The sequence below is a fragment of the Triticum dicoccoides genome, chromosome 2B, assembly GCF_002162155.2.
Source record: "Triticum dicoccoides isolate Atlit2015 ecotype Zavitan chromosome 2B, WEW_v2.0, whole genome shotgun sequence".
Taxonomy (NCBI): Eukaryota; Viridiplantae; Streptophyta; class Magnoliopsida; order Poales; family Poaceae; genus Triticum; species Triticum dicoccoides.
Window position 1 is genome coordinate 369260688 of NC_041383.1, and position 6460 is coordinate 369267147.

Sequence of the window (6460 nt, forward strand, 5' to 3'; positions counted from 1 at the left end):
ACTTTCATGAGATTAATGAACGAAGTTTTACGTGCTTTCATTGGATGATTTGTGGTAGTTTACTTTGATGACATATTGATTTATAGCAGATCTTTGGAAGAACATTTGGAACATTTACGTGATGTTTTTATTGCTCTACGTGATGCACGTTTGTTTGGTAACCTTGGGAAGTGCACCTTTTGCACCGACCGAGTATCTTTTCTTGGCTATGTTGTTACTCCATAGGGAATTGAAGTTGATAAAGCCAAGATTGAAGCTATTGAGAGTTGGCCGCAACCCAAAACGGTCACACAAGTGAGGAGTTTTCTTGGCCTCGCTGGATTCTATAGGCGTTTTGCGAGAGATTTCAGCACCATTGCTGCAGCTCTCAATGAGCTTACAAAGAAAGATGTGCCTTTTCTTTGGGGTACCGCACAGGAAGAAGCCTTCTCGGTATTGAAAGATAAGTTGACACATGCTCCTTTACTCCAACTTCCTGATTTTAATAAGACTTTTGAGCTTGAATGCGATGCTAGTGGAATTGGATTAGGCGGTGTGTTATTACAAGATGGCAAACCTGTTGCATACTTTTCTGAAAAATTGAGTGGGCCTAGTCTGAATTATTCTACTTATGATAAATAATTATATGCTCTTGTTCGGACTTTAGAAACATGGAAACATTATTTATGGCCCAAAGAATTTGTTATACATTCTGATCATGAATCTTTGAAACATATTAAAAGTCAAGCTAAACTGAATCGTAGACATGCTAAATGGGTTGAATTCATTGAGACTTTTCCTTATGTCATTAAACACAAGAAGGGAAAAGAAAATGTTATTGCTGATGCATTGTCTTGCCGCTATACTATGCTTTCACAATTTGACTTCAAAATATTTGGTTTGGAGACCATCAAAGATCAATATGTGCATCATGCTGATTTTAAAGATGTAATGCAGAATTGTAAAGAAGGAAGAATGTGGAACAAGTTCGTCGTTAACGATGGATTTGTGTTTCGTGCTAACAAGCTATGCATTCCAGCTAGCTCCGTTCGTCTTTTGTTGTTGCAGGAGGCGCATGGAGGAGGATTAATGGGACACTTTGGCGTGAAGAAGACGGAGGACGTACTTGCTACACATTTCTTTTGGCCAAAGATGAGACAGGATGTTGAGCGTTTTATTGCTCGCTGCACTACATGTCAAAAAGCTAAGTCACGACTCAATCCTCATGGTTTATATATGCCTTTGCCTGTACCTAGTGTTCCTTGGGAGGATATATCTATGGACTTTGTTTTAGGTTTACCTCGAACAAAGAAGGGGAGGGATAGCATATTTGTTGTCGTGGATAGATTCTCGAAAATGGCACACTTTATACCATGTCATAAAAGCGATGATGCTGTTAATGTTGCTGATTTGTTCTTTCGTGAAATTATTCGCTTGCATGGTGTGCCATGTACTATTGTTTCAGATCGTGATACTAAATTTCTTAGCCATTTTTGGAGATGTTTATGGGCTAAGTTGGGGACTAAACTGCTTTTTAGTACTACTTGTCACCCCCAAACTGATGGACAAACTGAAGTAGTCAATAGAACGTTGTCTACTATGCTTAGGGCTGTTTTGAAGAATAATAAGAAAATGTGGGAGGAATGCTTGCCTCATATTGAATTTGCTTATAATCGTTCATTGCATTCTACTACTAAGATGTGCCCTTTTGAAGTTGTGTATGGTTTCCTACCTCGTGCACCTATTGATTTGTTGCCTCTTCCATCTTCGGAGAAGGTTAATTTTGATGCTAAACAACGTGCTGAATTGATTTTAAAAATGCATGAGTTAACTAAGGAAAACATTGAGCGTATGAATGCTAAATATAAACTTGTTGGAGATAAGGGTAGAAAACATGTTGTGTTTGCACCTGGAGATCTTGTTTGGTTACATTTGCGTAAGGATAGATTTCCTGATTTGCGCAAATCAAAGCTAATGCCACGTGCTGATGGTCCCTTTAAGGTGTTAGAGAAAATAAATGATAATGCATATAAACTTGAGCTGCCTACAGATTTTGGGGTTAGTCCCACTTTTAACATTGCAGATTTGAAGCCTTATTTGGGTGAGGAAGATGGACTTCCGTCGAGGACGACTTCATTTCAAGAAGGGGAGGATGATGAGGACATCAATACAATTGTTACACCCACAGCCCCTGCTGCTATACATACTGGACCAATTACTAGAGCTCGTGCACGCCAACTAAATTACCAGGTACTTTCGTTTCTTGGTAATGATTCTAATGTTCATGAGAATATGATGCTGCCTAAATTGGATACATTTGTTTTGCTTACAAATGAAGGGCCTAGCTTGGAGAAGGATGCACATTGGAGCAAGAACAAGCATGGAGATGATGGCATGCGCAAGGGGAACAAGAACGGAGTTACAAGTGATGATTTCAGGACTTTGAAGCCACCATAATGGGTGCATGAAGCCTTGGACGAAATATACAAGATGCCACTTCATAAATTTCGTCCCGAGGCTATTTTAGGTGCTGCGTCACCTTATTATTGGGCCAGGCCCATGTAATTTCGAAATACATAAGTATAGGCTATTTTTAGAGTCCGTATGTGTGGGGAAACAAGAGATAGGGTTGATTTCGGACCCCTCCACCAAGGGCCACGAAATTCCCCCCCTCTTCCTCCATATATACAGCCCTTAGGGCATCGTTTAGACTTTGGGTTTTGTTTAGATTAAAAGTTCGCCATAGCTGCAACTTCGCGTACTTCGTTTGTGTTCAACGACCAGACAAAGGCGTCACAGAACCCCACCTTGATCAATAAAGCTTTCATCTTATATTCGCAATATCCAGATTGCAATCTTAGTTTCTTGGTTGTTCTTCGTTTGCTCGCAGGAAACAGACCCTCGTGGTCAGGTTGATCGTGCTCCGGCGTGGTCAATAACCTCTCGGAGTTGGTTTAGCGATTGCTAAGGCGCGACGTCCTCGCACGTTCGTAGTCGGATCGTCAAAGTCGACTTCCACCAAAGCGATATCCATCATCTCATCGAAAGATCGGGACCCTCGCCTCTATCAGTTTTTGACTACAACGGTTGCCGATCACCGCCTGCTGCTGGGTAAGAACTGGTAAGAATTTGAGATTTGCTTGACGGATTTGTGACACCCACCACCACCACTTGTTCGTAGTCTGTAGGATCATATTCTTGTGTGTTTCTATTGCTGCTAACCATGCCAGGATCACAAGCCGACGAGATTGACTGGGAGAATTTATCGAACAAGGAGCTTCATGATAAGTTTCAGCAAATGATGACTGAACAGGTGCAAGATGTGCTGAACAATTTTGAAGAGGCCATGGAGAAGATCACTGGCCTTGAGAAGACGTTCGAAACAAAGCTCGATAACAAGTTTAATGAATTGCTCGCGCGTCTTCCACCACCACCACCCGCTGCACCTAACGCACCTCTCCAACAACAACAACAACGACTACCTCCACGTCGCGAAGCAGACCTCCGCCGAGCAAGCCGTGTTCCTCTTGCGTTTGGCCAAACTATTGGTGCTGCTGTTGATACTTCTGTGGCTCCTGCAGCTGATGCGGAGGAGGATGATTATGTGGGAGATTATGAGGATGAGGTTGATCAAAATCAACACTATGTGCAGCCACCTGTACCACCACCAGCAGGTCGACCTCAGGTATATATTCGTAATGGTAGGCCTGCACCACCACCTCAGGTACGAGATGATGTCCATATTCCTAAACTGAAATTGAATATTCCACCATTTGAGGGTAGATATGTTCCTGATATATATCTTACTTGGGAGTTAGAAACTGAACAACGATTTACATGTTTACAATATCCTGAGGAGAGACGAGTTGCTGCTGCTGTTTGTGCTTTCACTAGTTTTGCATGTGTATGGTGGTCTGAACATTGTAGATTATATCCTATTCCAACTACTTGGGCTGCTTTGAAAACTGCTATGCGTACGCGTTGGGTTCCACCATATTATCAACGTGAATTGCTTCAAAAATTGCAGTGTTTAAGACAAGGGAAAAATTCTGTAGAAGAATATTATCAGGAATTACAAACTGGCATGATTAGATGTGGTATTGTTGAGGAGAATGAAGCTATGCTTGCACGTTTTCTGGGTGGATTAAATAGAGAGATTCAGACCATTCTAGACTATAAGGAGTATACTTGATGAGGACATCAATACAATTGTTACACCCACAACCCCTGCTGCTATACATACTGGACCAATTACTAGAGCTCGTGCACGCCAACTAAATTACCAGGTACTTTCGTTTCTTGGTAATGATTCTAATGTTCATGAGAATATGATGCTGCCTAAATTGGATACATTTGTTTTGCTTACAAATGAAGGGCCTAGCTTGGAGAAGGATGAACATTGGAGCAAGAACAAGCATGGAGATGATGCCATGCGCAAGGGGAACAAGAACGGAGTTACAAGTGATGATTTCAGGACTTTGAAGCCACCATAATGGGTGCATGAAGCCATGGACGAAATATACAAGATGCCACTTCATAAATTTCGTCCCGAGGCTATTATAGGTGCTGCGTCACCTTTTTATTGGGCCAGGCCCATGTAATTTCGAAATACATAAGTATAGGCTATTTTTAGAGTCCGTATGTGTGGGGAAACAAGAGATAGGGTTGATTTCGGACCCCTCCACCAAGGGCCACGAAATTCCCCCTCTCTTCCTCCATATATACAGCCCTTAGGGCACCGTTTAGACTTTGGGTTTTGTTTAGATTAAAAGTTCGCCATAGCTGCAACTTCGCGTACTTCGTTTGTGTTCAACGACCAGACAAAGGCGTCACAGAACCCCACCTTGATCAATGAAGCTTTCATCTTATATTCGCAATATCCAGATTGCAATCTCAGTTTCTTGCTTGTTCTTCGTTTGCTCGCAGGAAATAGACCCTCGTGGTCAGGTTGATCGTGCTCCGGCGTGGTCAATAACCTCTCGGAGTTGGTTTAGCGATTGCTAAGGCGCGACGTCCTCGCACGTTCGTAGTCGGATCGTCAAAGTCGACTGCCACCAAAGCGATATCCATCATCTCATCGAAAGACGGGACACCTTTGCCTCTATCATCTGCCTAGTTGGGCATTCTTCAGCTGGGTGACTTCCTTCACAATTAGGGCATTCATCCTTGTGTTCTTTATGGTTTTGTCCTATTTCTCCACAAAGCTTGCATGCACAACATTTCTTCAAATCATTTCCATAAGGCTTCAAATTCGGGGACACAAGACAAGACTTTAGCAAAGTCAACTTAAATTCCTTCCAAGTGTTACTCCTTGCCATCCATTGATGTTTTGGTACATCCTCCACCTAGTAGCAGCAGCCCTTTCAAAGCATTGAAGAGCATGCTGGGCCATATCCTTTCCAGCTATAGTGTCATTCTTCATGTGACCTTCCATGTTCTGAATCCATCGGTCCGTCTCCAATTGACTTATCGGTCCTGGAAATGTGAGTTCATCTCCATTCACCGTCTATTGGTTCCAAGGGTTTTGGGGTGAGATAAGAGAGATAGAGAGGGATACAAGCAATACAAACAATAGTTTTCAAGAGACATATTTTATTTTGTGGCTGTCGAAAAAGCATCAAACAAATGATAGCTCACAATCATCACATCTAACGTAAGTGTCGGCGTTCTAGGAATGGGGGTCCCAGACTTGCCTGCCTGCGGCCCACGGCATGGCTCCACCAATGGCCCAGTACGGCCCGTCCTCGTCAACCAACACTCAAGACCCTCACAAGGGGCCAAGCCTCGCGAGGCGGACGACACAAGGCCTCCTCAGGAGCGGCCTCACTAGGCAGGCTCATGAGGGGCGGATAGATCAAGGCAAGGGGTACCTCATGAGGTTCCTGTAACATAAGCCATGATAACCAAGGCCAGGCGGGCACCAGCACGCGCAGTGTCCCCGTTTTGTCTATCGTGCTAAGGGGGCAAGCGCAGGCGCGGAGTACCGAGGCATCAGGCAAAGGTTTCCATATCGGTGCAACAAGACCAAGACTAGCAGGACGGTAGGATGGAGGTCATCGTGGAGCCCAAGACAGTGTCACCACCAGCACCTTTGACAGGCGAAGACCACCTTTACTCAGGATAGCTTGTACTAGCTATCCCCTCTCAAATTGGCAGTTGTTGGATACCTTCCCGCTCAATATTTGGGGAGAGGACCAGGGCCTCTATAAATAGGACTAGCCACCACATTAGAGAGACAGATCGAGAACGAGGGCGAAGAGGAATGAACTTTGTTCATCCTCGCATCCACCAAATCACAAGAACACCTCTCCTCAGGAGGTTGTTCTTCCCTTGTACTGTCCATCATCAGCTCAAGAAGCAATCCTCCACACCCACACTGGAGTAGGGTATTACACCACAATGGTGGTCCTAACTAGTACAAATCTTGTGTCTCTTGTGGTGTGAGTTCATCGAGCTAAGCTTATAGATCACGGTGAGGCTG